Source organism: Cryptomeria japonica, chromosome 8 (assembly GCF_030272615.1).
Source record: "Cryptomeria japonica chromosome 8, Sugi_1.0, whole genome shotgun sequence".
In the NCBI taxonomy this organism is placed as follows: domain Eukaryota; kingdom Viridiplantae; phylum Streptophyta; class Pinopsida; order Cupressales; family Cupressaceae; genus Cryptomeria; species Cryptomeria japonica.
Window position 1 is genome coordinate 134,386,612 of NC_081412.1, and position 18,036 is coordinate 134,404,647.

The following is an 18,036-nucleotide window of genomic DNA, read 5'->3' on the forward strand; positions in this document are numbered from 1 at the left end:
TTGAGCAAGCACCTCCAGTAATAAAAAAGTACAAGAGTGACATGAAGTGTCCAAACCAAAAAGGAACCGGTACCTAAAGTATATGCAAAGAAGGAGACTGCATCAAAGAAAAGAGGTCAGAAATTAATTCTCCAAGCAAAATCTGAAAGCAACCAGTAAAGAAACCAAGCAAGTGAAGGAAATGCCAAAGGCAACTGTGCCTTTTGATATATTAACTTACAAGACTAACACTACCTTTGAGAGAACAGTGAAGACATTAGGAAGAAACAGATTTGATAATGTCAAAGATCATTTTGATTCGTTCAATGAAGATGAAAAGGAACAAATTATTCAAGAGGTAATCAATTATTTGTGCCATTATAGTAGATTACCTCATGATCTTGAAAAAGATATCTCTAATTCCTTGTATACTATTCTTTTGAATAAATGGGAGGAAGCAATAAAGAAAGAAAAATAAATCATAGATGATATATTTGTACAATATTTTTCTGAGTTGTCAAAGGATGAGCTGAATGAATTGGTTGATAGGTACAAAGTTCATTTTGCTTACAAAACAAGAAGATTGAAGCTGATTAGAAAAAAGGTGCAACCTGTTGAGACTGAGACTCGTCAGATTGCTCGTAATATCCAACAGATGGAAGAACTTATACATTCCTCTAAGAACGAGCAAGATACTGTTGATCGACCTAAAATGGATGAGGAAGAAATTGTGTAAGCTGATGTTGTCTATCCTGTCAATAAGAAGGATTACACTATTGTCCAATGAGTCATACTTGTTGATGATATTGAGGATATTGTAGATCTATCTGGAGACATTACTGCACTAGATATGCAGCCACCAAAAATTTCAGATTCACAGGTCACTAAAGTTGAGAAACCGACAACTCAACTAGGAGTAGATATTCTACCAACAAAGGAACCACCAGTAAAACCCCAACTGCCACTGGCTTCACAGAACATTCAGAAGGAATCCAATGAAAAAGATGATACACAAATTTCTGAACAAGAAATGGAGAAAGAACAAGAGAAAGAAGATATTGTTAAGGTAACATCTTCTGAACCAGTAAATTCATTAGTTTTATAACAAACTGATGAAGCTAATGATGACTCATTAGGCATCTCAGGGCGTATAATTGTTGATAATATGAGTGCATCTGATATGATGAAGATTGCAACTATCATGCAATCTAGGGCACACAAGAAGAGACTTAAAGAACATAGAATGAAAGTTGAAACCATTCAGAATGTTGTGGATATTCTAACAAGTCTACTACCAGAAACTGCTACAAGGCATTTGACAACACCTATTAGAAAACTTGGTAAATTGGTTGCTGATGCATCTGACCAAATTAAGTCCCTAGAAGAAGAAGTGCAAACGTATGCTAAGAAGAGTTATAGGAAGAAGCATGGAGAGCGGCTTATTAAAGAGATTGATACAAGAAAAATTGCTCTATCTCTTAATAAAGATTTATTAAGAAAAGTTGTTGAAATAGGATGGAAATATATTGCTTCTACTTCTAATGTTTCATTCTTTTATTCTGATATCAATACCAGACGAACTGAAATAGAGAAAGAGATAGAGAAGATATGCAATGCATATGTACCACTTCAAGATTCTATTTTTGTTTTTAGCAAAACTATGGATGATTTGCAAAACAGGTTAGATACCTATGATCTTGAAAAATAAAAAAAGACTCCGGCCACTAAAGGAATTGAAGAGTCTACTCACATCCCAAGTGGACATACTGCAAAGAGCCTACAAGAATGCAAAAGCTATTTTGGCTACTCCAGAAACCTGTACACTTGATTCAATGGAAGAGTTCCATACTCATATTATGTCTACACTTGAGTTCACTGAGAACTTGCTGGAGACATGAGAACATGCTTTATCTCAGTTGAAGAGAAACTTTAATGCTATTTTTATGAGGCTAGCAATGCATGAATCTTGATTCAGTTTTTCAAGTTTTTGTATATGTAAAACATTTTGATATAAACTTTTCTATATATATATATATATATTGCTTTTCAATTTGGAATTGTTGTCAAAGGGGGAGTAGAAATATGTATGTGTGTTGTGAAAATTTTGTATGATGTATGTAGTAAGGGGGAGTATATGTATATGGGTATTAAAAAAAATTTGTAAGCACACTTAGCGGTATTACTGTAAAATTTTCTAAGTGGTGCCATCAATGCCAAAGGGGGAGATTGTTGGTTTGATGATGATTGTAATGATTAACTTCATCATATGTTGTCATTGATGAAACACATACACACACATATGTTCATATTTTCTACCGGTGTGACTTCAAAGTTGTTTATATTACAACTAGTATACTAGAGGTTTATATCTAACCGGTACATGGTGACAACTGGTATATGCATGGAGACAACCAGTGGTTATACTTAACTTGGCATCAACATGAAGATTCAGTGAAGATTATCAAAGGAGCATCTAAGGATAAATGGTTCATATGTTTAACTCCGACCGATATTGATTGTTTCAACCGATATTCATTGATTATTTGATGAGTTATCACTAAGTCATGATGAGTTATCCTTACCGACAATTTTTGTGATGCGTTATGATTGTTTGACTAGATACACTGCACCTAGGTAATTGTGATATGATTTCTAAAGGTCGACATGAAATCTAAATGTCTATATATTGACATCACAATGAATTATTTTGTATTAGCGAAGGAGATATGTTATGTGTGAAGGCAGAAGTATTAAGTTGCAGAGTATGATGGTAAAGAAATGTTGAGTGTGCAGAAGAGGATCTATACAAGCAAGTTGTGCTACTACTAGATCACACTACTTGTTGTTTTTTAATCATTGCAATAGTCAAATCTCCTAACCAGGTAAGCTCTAACAAGATTCATTGTTCAAATCCTCTAACTAGGTGATCCATTAGTTTAGATTCAGAAATCCTCCACCGAGATTACTCCTTATATGGTACTACCTTTTACTGGGTATAGCTTTTAACTAAGCTTTGGGATCTTTAATAGGCTTCGCTCCTAGCAGAGCACTTTGTAGACCTTAACCAGTCAGTTATCTATTACTGTAGATAGTTAATTTGTGAGTCCCATCTCATCGTGGTTTTTACCTATTTGGGTTTTCCATGTATAAATACTTGTGTTATGGTGGATGTTTTACTTATTGTGGATGTTGTTATATCATTTTGGATTATATGCATATTGTTTAACAAAATTGTTGAGTATTTATACCGGTCAGTGTTTAAAGTAGTTTTTTTTTGGTGTTACTGATTCACCCCCCCCCCCCCCCTCTCAGTGCTTTACAAGTCCATCAAAGGTGATATAATCATGTTTTTTTTATCTTAAATAGAATATAAAGGAAAAAAGTGTAGGACTCTCAAAATATATGTCTTTTAAGTGCATAGTATTGTACTGTAGTAATTCATAACCCCTTAAAAATTTCACACTCTATTTGGGCCTTATAATATGCAATTGTTGTCATATGGTAATGTTGAGACCAAATCTCGTATTCTAGATATTGATACTTTTCCACCACCTTCTCTAGTCCTTGATTACGATGACTAGGGCACTGGAGGGACACAAATTCACATATGTGAGTGTTGGTTTGTGTCATTTGTGATCCAATCATGATATTTTAATTTGATCATTAAATATTGGCCTAAATTCATAAATATCTTGAGAACCATATATAAAGTAATCATTTATCATTCACAAAGCCTAGCTAATTCACTCTATCATCACAATTCATGAGTCTTAGTTAAATTCATTCAAGAGTAGATCTAAGTACAAGGAGTTGCAAGCTACAACAACCTATAATCAAGTATTATTTCATGATGGGTTATGTTATGTTTTGTCACATTATTGCGTCAAAACTTAGAGGACTTTATCTAAAGATAATTGCATCACCACCATTATCAATCTTATCAATTCAACATTTCAATTATGATCTAACATCTGTCCTTCCTAAGGACAAGCTCTCTTTATCATCAAACATTTTTTTGTGGAGATGGAAACACAAACATAAGATTTGAAATTAGAAAGATCCTATAAAACATAACTATTGAACACAATGTACCACTGAGAGGGGGGTGAATCAGTGGTTCCCAATATTCTAAAGCTTTTAAACTAAAACTCTTGGTACTAGTTAGAAAATCAAACATAAGGAGGATATACCGGTGATATAATTAAAGTGATCAAATTCAAGCACACAGACACACAACACATAACACCGGATATATGAGGAAAATCCAATGTGGGAAAAACCAAGCGGTGAGAAATGATACTGGAGTCTACTGCTCCAATCCAGCCTCACAATAAATACAGTTACAATATTTAGGGAACCAACCCAAGGAGCACCAACCCTTGATTTTAGGGCACCAACCTAAGGAGCACCAACCCCTGCACCGAGCTCCAACTTAGTGATTACAATAACATATATCAAAAAATAGTAATAACCTTGTTACAAATGAGCTTTGTAATGCTTTCAATCAAAATACTTCACCGGTTTAACTCTTCTCTATCGATTCTCCTCTACTCAGTTCTCTTCTAGTTAATTGTCCTTTGTTTATACCCTTTCTTCCCTGATTCTATCTTGTATATCCTCCACCAGTACACTCTCTTTTCTCCTTCACCTTTAATAACTTTCTTCTTGAATCCCCCTTGTCGGTTCACACAATTTTTATCCTTTTTGGCAGCTTGGCGATTGCTCTAACCTTACCAGTAAAACCTCTCATAAACCCTCTTACCGGTTCAACTTTTCTATTAGTCATCTCCAACACTTACATGCTTTTGATCTTCTCTCTAAACACTCTCTTCTCTCTCAATTACTTTGTCTTTTGTGACATCTAGCATACAAAACTTTCATCTTTGGTCTACATATTTATACTTGGCTTTCCTGCCAAGACCAGAGTTCAAACGGTGGCGTGCTAGGGCTTTTCTCTACCAACTCAATCTATATCAAATCTGATCGAATCTCATCTTCTCGATTGATGATCTGCAGTAGATCAAACATCACTGTCATTTCTGATGACATCTCTACACGCTTTCTATATTTAGCAACCTGCAACTTTTTTTTTGGCCATGCTCTGTCAATCACCATTAATGCCTCAGTTGTTTTCTTTGACCAACAAGCATGAAGATTAGATTGTCCTACTTTATTTACATCACCAAAAAGATTCTGCATCTTGATCCGCCTTAAGCCGCACTTCTTCTGTCATTGACTCGTGATTTACAGGTTCGTTATTTAAAGTCGACCTGTTCATCACCTACCACATCGATGGACACTTCATCAAAATCTGGATTTTTTCCACTTGGTATCCACACGTCATCCTTATCAACATCCACCTCTATTCAGTCCACTAAGTCGGTTTAGATTCATTCATCAACCAAGACATACTACCAGTGCTTTCTCACCGATTCACTAACCCTGCCTGTACATGTCACCTTACCGGTTATCCTTCATGTCTACTTTCCTCTATTCTGTCAATGGGTCAACTTGACTTGTCATCAAACACACTGATTCATCCACTAAGTCTATTTGTCAGTGATATTACACCTTCCTTCATACCGGTATTATCCTTGAGTAAAACATGTCATTAATGCACATCCTGATGATCATGCCTACCGATGGATTAAACTCTTCTCTATTGTCTTTTTCTTGCTTGCTGATGGTCATGTTTACTTACCGGTGAACATCCATGTAGGTAACATCTCCTTCTTGCATCCTGCATACACCTTGCATACTGGTAACCATCCATACCGGTGACATGCTATACTTACTAGTTGACATCAATGACAATACAATGCTAACAATCTTCCCCTTTGGCATTTATGTCAACATACTCTACATTTCTTCAACTGGTTCATTTGGTATTTTATCCCCCTTTGACAACAATGAAAAAGGGCACAAACTCTGTATGTACTTATATCCCCCTTTGTCCATCAACTGGTTCAAGAGTCAAAAGGTATGGCATTGAACTCCCCATGAACCATAGATCTCCATACACATTTAAATGCATGAAGCGAGTGACACAACAACTAACTTGTGTCTCAGATACTCAAATGTGTGTACCGATAGAGGCTTGGTGAAGATATCAACCACTTGTTCACCTGTAGGGACATACTCTACCTTAACTTCCTGATCTGCCACCTTCTCCTAAATAAATGATATTTGATGGCAATATGCTTTGTCCTTGAGTGCATAACCGGGTTCTTTCATATGTTAATTGCATTAGAATTGTCACACTAAATGGAAATGGGGTCAGAAATCTCTACCTGAATATCCTTGAGGGGCTGCTTCATCAATAGCACCTAATAACAACATGTGACAACATCAATATATTCTGCCTCAACAATAGATAGGGAAACTGAATCCTGCTTCTTGTTGTTCCAAGAGACCAACCAGTTGCCTAGGAAGAATGCACCACCACTTATGCTCTTCCGATCATCAATGCAGCCTGCCCAATCAACAGCAATGTAGGAATGTAAGGTAAAATCCCCTTGCTTGGGATACCATAGTCCATAATCAAGTGTCCCTTCTAGATACTGGAATATCCTCCTGACTCATTCACATGTGAATTTTTGGGTGCAGCTTGAAATATAGCCACCATGCATACTGCCTGCACTATATCTGGTCTAGAAGCAATAAGATATAACAAACTACCAATTATGGATCTATACAATGTCTAATCCACTACCGGTGATTCATCATCCTTGCTTAGCTTTCATCCGATCACCATGGGAGTACTTACTAGTTTGTTGTCTTCCATTTGGAACTTCTTCAACATATCTTTAGCATAATTGGTTTGAGAGATAAATATCCCTTTACCTTGTTTTGAAATATGCAAACCAAGAAATTATGACAACTCTCCAAGAATTGACATCTCAAACTCTGACTGCATCTGATCAACACTCTTTATACAAGGTATCCTTGTTTCCTCCAAAAATGATGTCATCCACATATATGACCACAATAATCATGTGGCTTCCATCTTCTTTAATATACAGATTACTATCTATACTCCCTTTTCTGAACCCCTGCTCCTTTAGATACTTATCTAACCTTGAGTACCATTCTCTTGGAGCTTGATTCAAACCATACAGTGCTTTCTTCAACTGGCACACAAAGGTTTCATCATCATGTAGCAGAAAACATTTCAGTTGTTCCATGTATACTTCCTCTTCTAAATTTACATTTAGGAAAGCAAATTTGACATCCATTTGATAAACTTTATAACCCTTGTAGGCAGAGAAAGCAAGAAACATCCTAATAGCTTCTAGCCTAACCACTGGTGCAAATGTTTCTTCAAAATCAATACCTTCTACTTGAGAATATCCTTTGCACACTAACCTTGCTTTGTGCCTCACAATCTTCCCTTCTTCATTCATCTTGTTCCGGTATACCCACTAGTGCCAATGGCATTTTTATCAACCGATCTAGGAACTAATTCCCAAGTCTTATTCTTCTCAATCTGTTGTAGTTCCTCTTCCATTGCATCCATCCATTTCTGAATTTTGCTGGCCTCATTGAATGTCTTAGGTTCCATTTCAGTCATGAGGCAAATATTGACTTGTTCATCATTTTGGGAAAGTCTTCTTCTAGTCTGCACACCATCACTCTTGTTACCTAAAATTAACTCTTCTGGGTGATTTTTCTACACATATCGATTAGGAACCTTATTGGATGCTTATTTCATTTCATTGTCTAATTGAGCTTTCTCACCTTCATGACCAAAATCATCATACCAGTTGACTTGAGTATTTCTTCCTTTAAGCATATCTTCATCTACTCTCACATTCACACTCTCAATGACTCTTCTTAGTCTTTTGTTGTAGCATTTGTAGGCCTTATTGTGAGTTGAGTAACCAAGGAAAATACCTTCATCACTCTTGGAATCAAAGGTGCCCAAGCCATTCTGATCTCTTTTAATGAAGAATTTACTCCCAAACACCTTGAAGTACTTGACTGATGGTTTTTGGTCATACCATATCTCATAAGGTGTCATCTCGTTGTTTGTTCTCAGTTGAACCTTGTTCAAAGTATATGTTGCAGTATGAATCGCTTCCTTCCAATACATATCCAGTAAGTTTGCCTCATTAAATATAGTTCTAGCCATCTCCTTGACTTCCCCATTCTTCCTTTCTACCACACCATTTTGTTGTGGTGTCCTGGTGGCTGAGTATTGTCTTTTGATTCCTTGTCTTTCATAGTAGTCCTCAAACTCATTTGATGTGAACTCTCCACCCTGGTTAGATCTTAGGCATTTCATCTTGCATCCACTTTCCTTCTCTACCATCTTCCAGAAGGTCTTGAATCTATCAAATGCTTGTGATTTATCATGAAGGAAAGTGACCCATGTCATTCCTGAGTAGTCATCAATGAAGAGCATAAAGTTTCTTTCACCGACAAGAGCTCTTGTCTTAGTTGGACCACACAGATCTATATGTACAAGTTCAAGTGGTCTTGAGGTATTATTTTCTTTTGACTTGAAGATCACCTTAGTTTGTTTTCCTCTTATACATTCATCACAAAATGTGCTTATCGATTTGATGATCTCTGATATGTGTCTCACATAGCCTTTCTTTCTTACTTTGACCAAATTGTGAAAGTTATGTGTCCTAATATTTTGTGCCATAGCCAACTCTCATCCACCTATCCCATCATGCATTGGGACTCATAGCATTCCTTTAGATTGTACACATTTCCATCTATTCTTTTACCTTCTTCTACAATCTGACCGATACTCTCTTTTCTTACCTAGAAAATGGTAGAGTCAAAAGTGAATTTATATATATCCTTTATCACACATCTAACTCATGCTTAGAAAATTGTGTTTTAGACCTTCTACATAATACACATCATGTGCCTTCAATTTGCCATCTATATTCAAAGTACCTTTGCCTTTTATCTTGATGGAGGAGTTATCTCCAAATCTTACTGAGCCTCCATTCCAATCTTCAAGATTAATAAACTTCTTTTTGTCACCGGTCATATGATTGGAACAACCACTGTCTACAACCCATAAGCTCCTTCTTTTTGCATGTAGGGAAGTCTGCACAATCAGACTTGATTCTGCCTTATTCTTGTCTTTTTCAACCCAAACCGATTTGTCTTCCTTCTTCTTGTCTATTGCAGTTTCATGTTTTGATTTAACTACCGATTCCTAATCCAACACTGACTTCTTTGGCTTAGTTGTCCTAAGTTTGCAATATTTTGCAATGTGCCCAAACTTCTAACAATTATAACACTTTATATTGACATTAAATGATGAATATTTAAAACTATTGTTGGACACCGGTTGACTTCTCCTACATTCAAAACTCCTATGACCAAATCCATTACACTGATAACAAACAAAATCCATACCCCAAAGTGTAGCAAAAGAATTTCTACTTTCACAACTAACATGGGGCTTATTCATTAGTCTACAATTGACAACTCTATGTCCAAACTTATAACACCAATAGCAATAACCATGGAAATTGGATACATACCAACCTTGTTGCTTTGAACCAGCAAACCTTTGTCTCACCAGATGTCTTCCTCTCATGCTATTGATTCTTGTGAATCCTTCACTATCCACCTTGGGCTTTCTTTTATGATTTGTATACCGGTACGATGTGTGAGCCTTCAGGTTTTGAGCATACCGATTCATAGGCTGATTTCTTGTAGCCTCAACATAGGTCTTCTTGTCGGTACCTTTGCTGACTGTAAAGATTTGATTATCTTTACTTTCACTTGAGGAAGCGAATTGTATCTCCTTACTAGATGTGTCTTGTCTATTTGAACATTGTCCTTCTTCAAATCCTAAACCACCGGTGTCTTTTGAATACTTTTGTTTTCTCAACATCTTGTCTAAAGCTTCAATGTTGCCCTCATACTTTCTCCTCATCTTCAATTCATCCTTGCTCTTTTCTAGCTCCTTTCTGAGCCTTACAATTTATTCTTCTAGATTTTGCTGCTCTTTTTCCTTCTTTATCAATTTAGAGGATGTAGCTTCACATATCCTCTTAGCTTCTTCCAACTGGAGTTTCAAGTTAGAAATTACTTGATTGGACTCCTCTAGGGATTGCTTCAAGAGATATTGTTCTTCTATTGCAGCAAGATTGACCTTCTTGAGTTGTCTTCTTGTCTTACTTAACTCCTTAAGAGCACTTATGAGCTCACCTTCTAGATCCACTTAAACTTCAATGTCTTCTTGTTCCTCATCTTCAACAACTGGTTCATCTAGTGCCATAAAGAGATTAACTTCTCTTTCATCCTCAAGGCAGTTATCTTTAGATGCACTTTCTTCATCTATGACATCATCTTCAAAGGTGTATAGGATATTTTTCTTCTGGTAGCTTCTTCTTCCTTTCCAATAGAGTTTATTCTCTTTTCCTTTACCGGTAGATCTTCCAAAGTTCCTTTGCTCATCTCCACCAGTTTCATTATAGGGACATTTTGTAGCAAAGTGTCCAATTTTACCATAGTTTAAGCATTTGAGTGGCAACTTTCCTTTATACTTACCGGATCCTCTCTTGATCTTTCTAACAAATTTTTCTACCTCTGCATCTGATTCTTCACTGGATCCTTTATGAGCAACCTCTCCCTTGCCCTTTTTGATGGAATTTAAAGCTACCTCTTTCCTTGAAGATCCTTCTCCAGTTATCCTCATCTCACAAGAAATTAAGGAGCCAAATACCTCATCCATTGTGAAGGTTTTTTAGATCCTTGGCTTCCTCTATAGTAGAGACTCTAGTATCATACTTAGATGTGAGTGATCTAAGTACCTTTTTGACAATAACTTCATCAACAACTTCTTCTCCAAGTCCTCTAATGGTGTTCACAGTTTCATCTACCCTATGAAGATAATCTACAATATTTTCTTCACCTTTCATCTTCAAGCCTTCAAGCCGACCTCTTAGTGATTGCAACTTGGTCTTTTTGACTTTGGCATTTCCTTCAAATAATCTCTACAATTTATCCCAAGTCTCCTTGGTGGATGAGCACTGCATAACCTTAACAAACTCATTATTTGATAACCCACTGAGAATATCATGTTTAGCCTTTGCATTGTTCTCATACTCCTTCTTATCATCCAGGTCAGTGGGAGGAACATTAGGGACAATATACCCATTCTTTACAGATATCCAAACATCAAATCCTAGAGAGGACATATATGTTTCCATTCTTCTGCACCAAAATGCATAGTTGGTTCCATCAAACATGGGAGCTTTAGGAGAGGAAGAGGACTCATTTCTTGCCATTGTGTTCTAAGAACAAAATATACCCAAGCTAGAGAAAGCTTATTTGATTGGGAACCTAGGATCTGATACCAATTGTTGAACACAATGTACCACTAAGAGGGGGGTGAATCAGTGGTTCCCAATATTCTAAACCTTTTAAAATAGAACTCTTGGTATTGGCTAGCAAATCAAACGTAGGGAGGATATACTTGTGAGATAAGGAAAGTGATCAAATGCAAGCACAAACAAAGACACACAACACATAACACCCGATATATGAGGAAAACCCAATGTGGGAAAAACCTCGGTGAGAAATGTTGTTGGATTCTACTGCCCCAATTTGGCCTCACAATAAACATGGTTACAATGTTTAGGGCACTAACCCAAGGAGCACCAACCCAAGGAGCCCCAATCCCTGCACTGAGCTCCAACTTACTGATTATAATAACATATATCAAAACAATAGTAATAACCTTCTTACAAATGAGTTTTGCAATGCTTGCAATCAAAATAATTCACCGGTTTAACTCTTCTCTATCGGTTCTCCTCTGTTCAGTTCTCTGTCGGTTCACTGTCCTCTATTTATACCCTTTCTGCCTTGATTCTGTCTTGCATAACCTCCATCGATACACTCTCTTTTCTCCTTCACCTTCAGTAGATTTATTCCTAAATCCCCCTTGTCAGTTCACATAAATTTTATCATTTTTGGTAGCATGCCAGTTGCTCTAACCTTGCCGGTAAAACGTCTGATAAACCCTCTTATCGTTTCAACTTTTTTGTTAGTCAGCTCCAACACTTACATGCTTTTGATCTTCTCTCTTATCACTCTCTTCTCTCTCAATTACTCTGTCTTTTTCGACATCTAGCATAAAAAACTTTCATCTTCGGTCTACATATTTATAATTGGCTTTCCTCCCAAGGCCAAAGTTCAAATGGTGGTGTGCTACGGATTTTCTCCACCAACTTAATCCGTATCAAATCTGATCGGATCTCATCTCCTCGATTGATGATCTATAGTAGATCAAACATCATCACCATTTATGATGACACCTGTACACACTTTCTATATTTAGCAACTTGCAACTTATTTTTTGGCCTTGCTTCGTCAATCACTATTAATGCCTTAGTTGTTTCCTTCGACCAACGAGCACAAAGATTGGGTTGTCCTGCTTGATTTACATCACCAAAAAGATTTTGCATCTTGATCTTCCTTGAGCCGCACTTCTTCTGTCATTGACCCATGATTTATGGGTTCCTTATTTAAAGTTGACCTTCTCATCACCTACCACGTCGATGGACACTTCACCGACCTCTGGATGCTTGCCACCTGGTATCCACATGTCATCCTTGTCAACATCCACCTCTGTTCAGTCCACTAAGTCAGTTTAGATTCATTCACCACCCAAGACATACTACCAGTGCTTGCTCACTGGTTCACTAACCCTACCTGTACATGTCACCTTACTGGTTATCCTTTATGCCTGCTTTCCTTTGTTTTGTCGATGGGTCAACTTGACTTTTCATCAAACACACTAATTCATCCACTAAGTCTATTTGTCAATGATATTACACCTACCTTCATACCGATATTATCCTTGAGTAAAACATGTCATTAATGTACATCCTGATAATCATGCCTACCGATGGATTACACTCTTCTCTGTTGTCTTTTTCTTTCTTACCGGTGGTCATGTTTACTTACCGGTGAACATCCATGCCGATAACATCTCCTTCTTGCATCCTACATAGACCTTGTACATTGTTAACCATCCATACCGGTGACATGCTATACTTACCGATTGACATCAATGATAATACAATGCCAACAATAACTAGTTTTCCCTCTTTTTGTGTTTGCAAATTCAAATTTGATCATAGAGGAGGCTACAAGAGTGAAAATCATATTAAGACATATAGTTCTAGATTTTGAAAAAAAAAATCATTGGATTATGCCAAACCTCTCTAGTTTCTAACACTTTTTGGCTAAGATTTGGGGAGACAGATCTATAGAACCTTGTGATTCAAAATCTAAGACCTTATACTAGCAAAGAAACACTTAAACTAGGGTGCCCTACTCTATTGCCCAACAAATGCGACTCTAGATTTTAGCTATAGGTTTCTCTCTGTATCTCATTTCTAGAGCTAAGCTTCTATGTTTATTTCTAGTTTTGTATTTCATTGTGTAGACATCTAAAAATGGTCAACGCTTGCGGAGTCATACTTTAACATTTGCGCATTGCCTTATTTTAGGGTTCTTGCGTTGCATTAACATTTCTTCTATGTTGTGCACTTGGTCTTTATCATTTGCGAGCATCAAGTCCTTCTTCTACATTCCTCATTTTTATCACTTTTGAATTAGGGTTTTGTCCTCTTGTCAATCTTGTCATCTTGCGATCGATTCGTCATCGATCCTTGTCCTTTTCAATCTTGTCATTTTGCAATCGATTCGTCATCGATCCTTGTCCTTGTCAATCTTGTCATTTTGCAATCGATTCGTCATCGATCCTTGTCCTTGTCAATCTTGTCATTTTGTTATCGATTCGTCATCGATCCTTGTCTTGGTCAATCTTGTCATTTTGCGATCGATTTGTCATCGATCGTTGTCCTTTTCCAATCATGTCAATTTGGATCAATTAGTCATTGTTCCTCATCAATTGGCGCCTATCAATTTGGTCTCTTTATCAATCTTGGTCAATTTGTCAACCAATCTCAATCGTTTATCAGCATTGGTCCTTTGTCAATCAAAATCATGATCGAATCGACATTAATTTCTTGTTGTCAAGACCTAATTGTCGTCCTTGCATTTCTAATTCATCTTCCAGGGTTTTATGATTTATTCATTTAATCTTGTTTGTCATTTTCCCTCTAGGTTAAATAATTTATTTATTTATCCTAAGTCTTCTTGTCACAATTAAATATTTATTTAATTGGCTAATTAATTCCCTCTCTTTTTGTGAATTAATTAATGAATGAAAAATTATTAATTAATTCACCTAATTTTCTAATTTCATCAATTTCTAATTTCTTAATTTCCAATTCATCATTTCTAACCTAATTTTCTAATTTCTCCTAATTTCTATTTCTATTTCAAATTTTTGTCATAACATCTTGCATAGCAATTTGTCATAATTTGTCATAAATTGTCATAATTTGTCAATCAATCAATCTTGCATAGAAAGTGTCAATTTTGTCATAATTTGTCATATTTGTCATTCTTGATTTGAAATTTCCTTTCAAATCTCTTCATGCTAATCTTGTCATCTCTCCAATTTGTCTATAAATTGGATGATTTTCTTCAATCAATTAATCACACTTTCGAACCACATTTTCAGAGAATCAATCATGCTTCTAGTATCTTTACGTTGTCATTTCATTTTGTCAATCTTGCTTTCATGCTATGCTTTTGCACTTGTAGGTGAGATCCACAAACAAAGTAATTTGAAGGAGAAAGAAGGACAATGGAGAATTATGGAGGAGATATTCGCATTTATAATGGTTTGCATTTGGTTTGATTATCTTGTCTTCATATCTCTATTGAATGTTTTTAGGATTTTCTTATCATTGCAATCTGGTTTTTGTGATTGAGTTAGTCTAATTTCTATTTGCTTTGATGGTTTCCAAATTCCTATCTACACATTGTTTATGCTAAAAGTTATCATTTTTCTACCATTTAACCTAGTTCATTTGTTGACACTTCACAATCTCAAATCTATTACAATAAAAAGGATGAAAAACTCTTAGAGTTCATCTCTCCTATTAGTATTATAGTTAAACCTAGTTTATGATTTCAATGCTATGAACATATGAATATTTTAGATCTTAGTTTGCATCTTGTAGCTGGGATCTTATTTCCTACATATCATTTAAGTGAACCCAAAGCTTCTTACATTTGGCATAATTTTTTATTTAGATTTTCAAACTTGAGCTATTTTCATAAAAAAACTAGATTTAGATGCAATCTTTTCTGAGATTTATTTCTTATGTACTATTATTAGTTAGTTAATCACAACATTTCTATTTCATATTGCTTAATTAATTACATAATTACTATCACATTTTACTTATTAGTTAACTAGTGGCATACATTATTGTTTAAAAGGAAAATTTGTTTATTTCAATATCTCATGGTATGCTTGATTAGTTGCTTAATTTATTTTCATAGTGAAACCATTTTATGGATGTGATAGTTTATTAACTCTTTTTATGACCCTCCATCCTTATCCTAAAGATCCTCATATCCATAAGAATATTTTGGAGCAAGGATGATAACGTTATCACCTTTCTCAATGCTCTCCCTTCTAAAGATAAAAGATTGATGAAACATGCTTGTCCCACTCTTAAAATTGATCCTACCCAGGATAATATTTTAGTGAAAGAGGATGATATCATTAATAATTCACTTAATGACACTTTACCTTCTATTTACTTTGATGGCATCTATTCTAAAGATGAAGTATTCATGAATCATGCTTGTCCTCTCCCAAAACTTGTCCCACTCATGAGGATATTTTGGTGCAAAAGGAGAATATTACTAGCAATGTTTACAATTATCTCTTTTCTAAAGATGAGGTTTAAGTGAATAAACAACCTTATCAAAGTCAAGTTAATAAAATTCATGTTTTTAAGTCATACAAATGAACATCTAAAACTTCCAACTAGTGTTCATCTTCATCATGATGCCCCTCAATTTCAAAATAAACTCATTATTACTATTAGAGGATCCCAAATTTCCAACTACAAACTAAATTAGTGATTATTCTCAAAGGTATTAAAGACCCACCTAAGACTCCTAATTACATTCTAAATGTTGCAATACAACTCATCTAAAGTTGCAAACTTAATCAAAAAAATTCTCACATATAACACCCAAAACAATAAACAAAATTCAAATTTTCTTCCTACTTCTCAACTTTTCATTCCTCCATCCCCTCAGATTTTACAAAATGTTGGTAAGGAGTATGATCTTGTTGAGAAATTTCATGCTACTCCATCTTAGATCTCCCTTTGGGATGATTCAAAATTTACCTACATACCACGAATTTCTCCAAGGAGCCTTGGAGATCTTGATAGTTGTCATACCTTCTACTAGACCAAATGAAGTACCTTCCTTGTTTGACCATAAGAATACACAAAGATGGATATTATATTCAAACAACACGACGTACCACATTTAGAATTCCAAATTCAATATGATCCCTTCATGATTATTCTACTCATTAAAAAAGCAAGATAAGACATAAATTAATTGATAATGGATCGAGTCTTAATGTTTGTAGCATAAACCTATTGCATGAAATCGATGTGGATGTCTCCCTCATTCAATAAAATTCTCTTTATATTCAAATGTTTCTTTGATACTATTAGTAGACAGTTGTTAGGTACAAGATTCACATTACGTATTAGGATAGATCATGTGACTCTACCAGCACCTATCCATGCCATGCTTGATACTCTTACATACAACCTTCTTCTAGGTTGACCTTGGCTCCATTCTATGTAAACAATCCCTTCTATTCTTTATCATGTAATAAAATTCATTTATAATGAAAAGATGCACAAACTAGAAGGTGAAAAAAATTTGTATAGTGATGTCAAAAAAGAAGTAGGATGCATATCTTCATTTAGCACTATGATTCCATCTACAACATAGTCTCCTATAAATTATGCTCTCTTAGAGAAAAAATAGGATCCATTAGACTTTACACCCTCCTTAAATGGAGAATATAAAGTCCAAAAAATTCAAACATAAATTCTTGAAGGATCCTTTTGTTTCATTTATCCAAGATACCTCATCTTCCTGTATTAAATGTCTTGATGATGACTCGATCTCTTTAGACTTCAACTGGTATGGCCCAATTGAATCTGTGAGGTAGGAAAATGGGTATAAGCATCAAAGCAATAGATTAGCCAACCACGAAGACTAAAATACAATGAAAATAACTCCTAATATAATTAGTAGAGATATGAAGACAAAGCACTAAAATGAAATGCAAACCATCACAATGGGCCTCCTCCATGATTCTCCATTGTCCTTCTTTCTCCTTCAAATTGGATGTGTAGATCTCACCTACAAAATGCAAGTGAAAGCAAGTTGATTGCAAGATGAAATTTATAGTGTAAGGACACTAGAAGTGTGGTTGAAAAGAAATGAAAAGAGGGCTTAATTTATAGAAATACCAATGAGGATATGGTATTGGTATGAGAAATTGGAAGAGGAAACTTCATTCGAAATTGGCATAATTGGGGGGACAAAACATGACAAATGCTATGTCCATTCTATGACAAACTTCTATATCAAGAATTATGACAAATTAAACTATGACATATTGCTATGCACAATTATGGCAAATTGGCCTTAAAATTTTCTCATTTATTGATGACAAATTGAGAGAAAGTTAACCTTCAAAATATGACAAATTAGCCAAAAAAATAGGAGCCCAAATTAGTGGAGAAATTAGTGGGAAATGTTGGGGGAGAAAAAGGGGGATAAATTAAAAAATAAAATTTATTAATTTCTCTCACAAAAAGGGACAATTAGACAATTAAATAAATTAATTCAATTGTGACATAGGATAAATGAATAAATTCATTTAACCTAAGGGGAAGCGTTAATAGAGTTAAATGATTAAATCATAAAACCCTAGGAGACTTAGGAAATGAATTAGGCAAAGATGCAATTGAATCAATAAATATATGATGACGATTGTGGACAAAAGGATAACTAACAAGGACTTGATAATTAATTGACAAAGACCAATGCTGATTTGGTCAGAGATGACAAAAAGATTGCATTGACAAAGGATTAATGACTGAT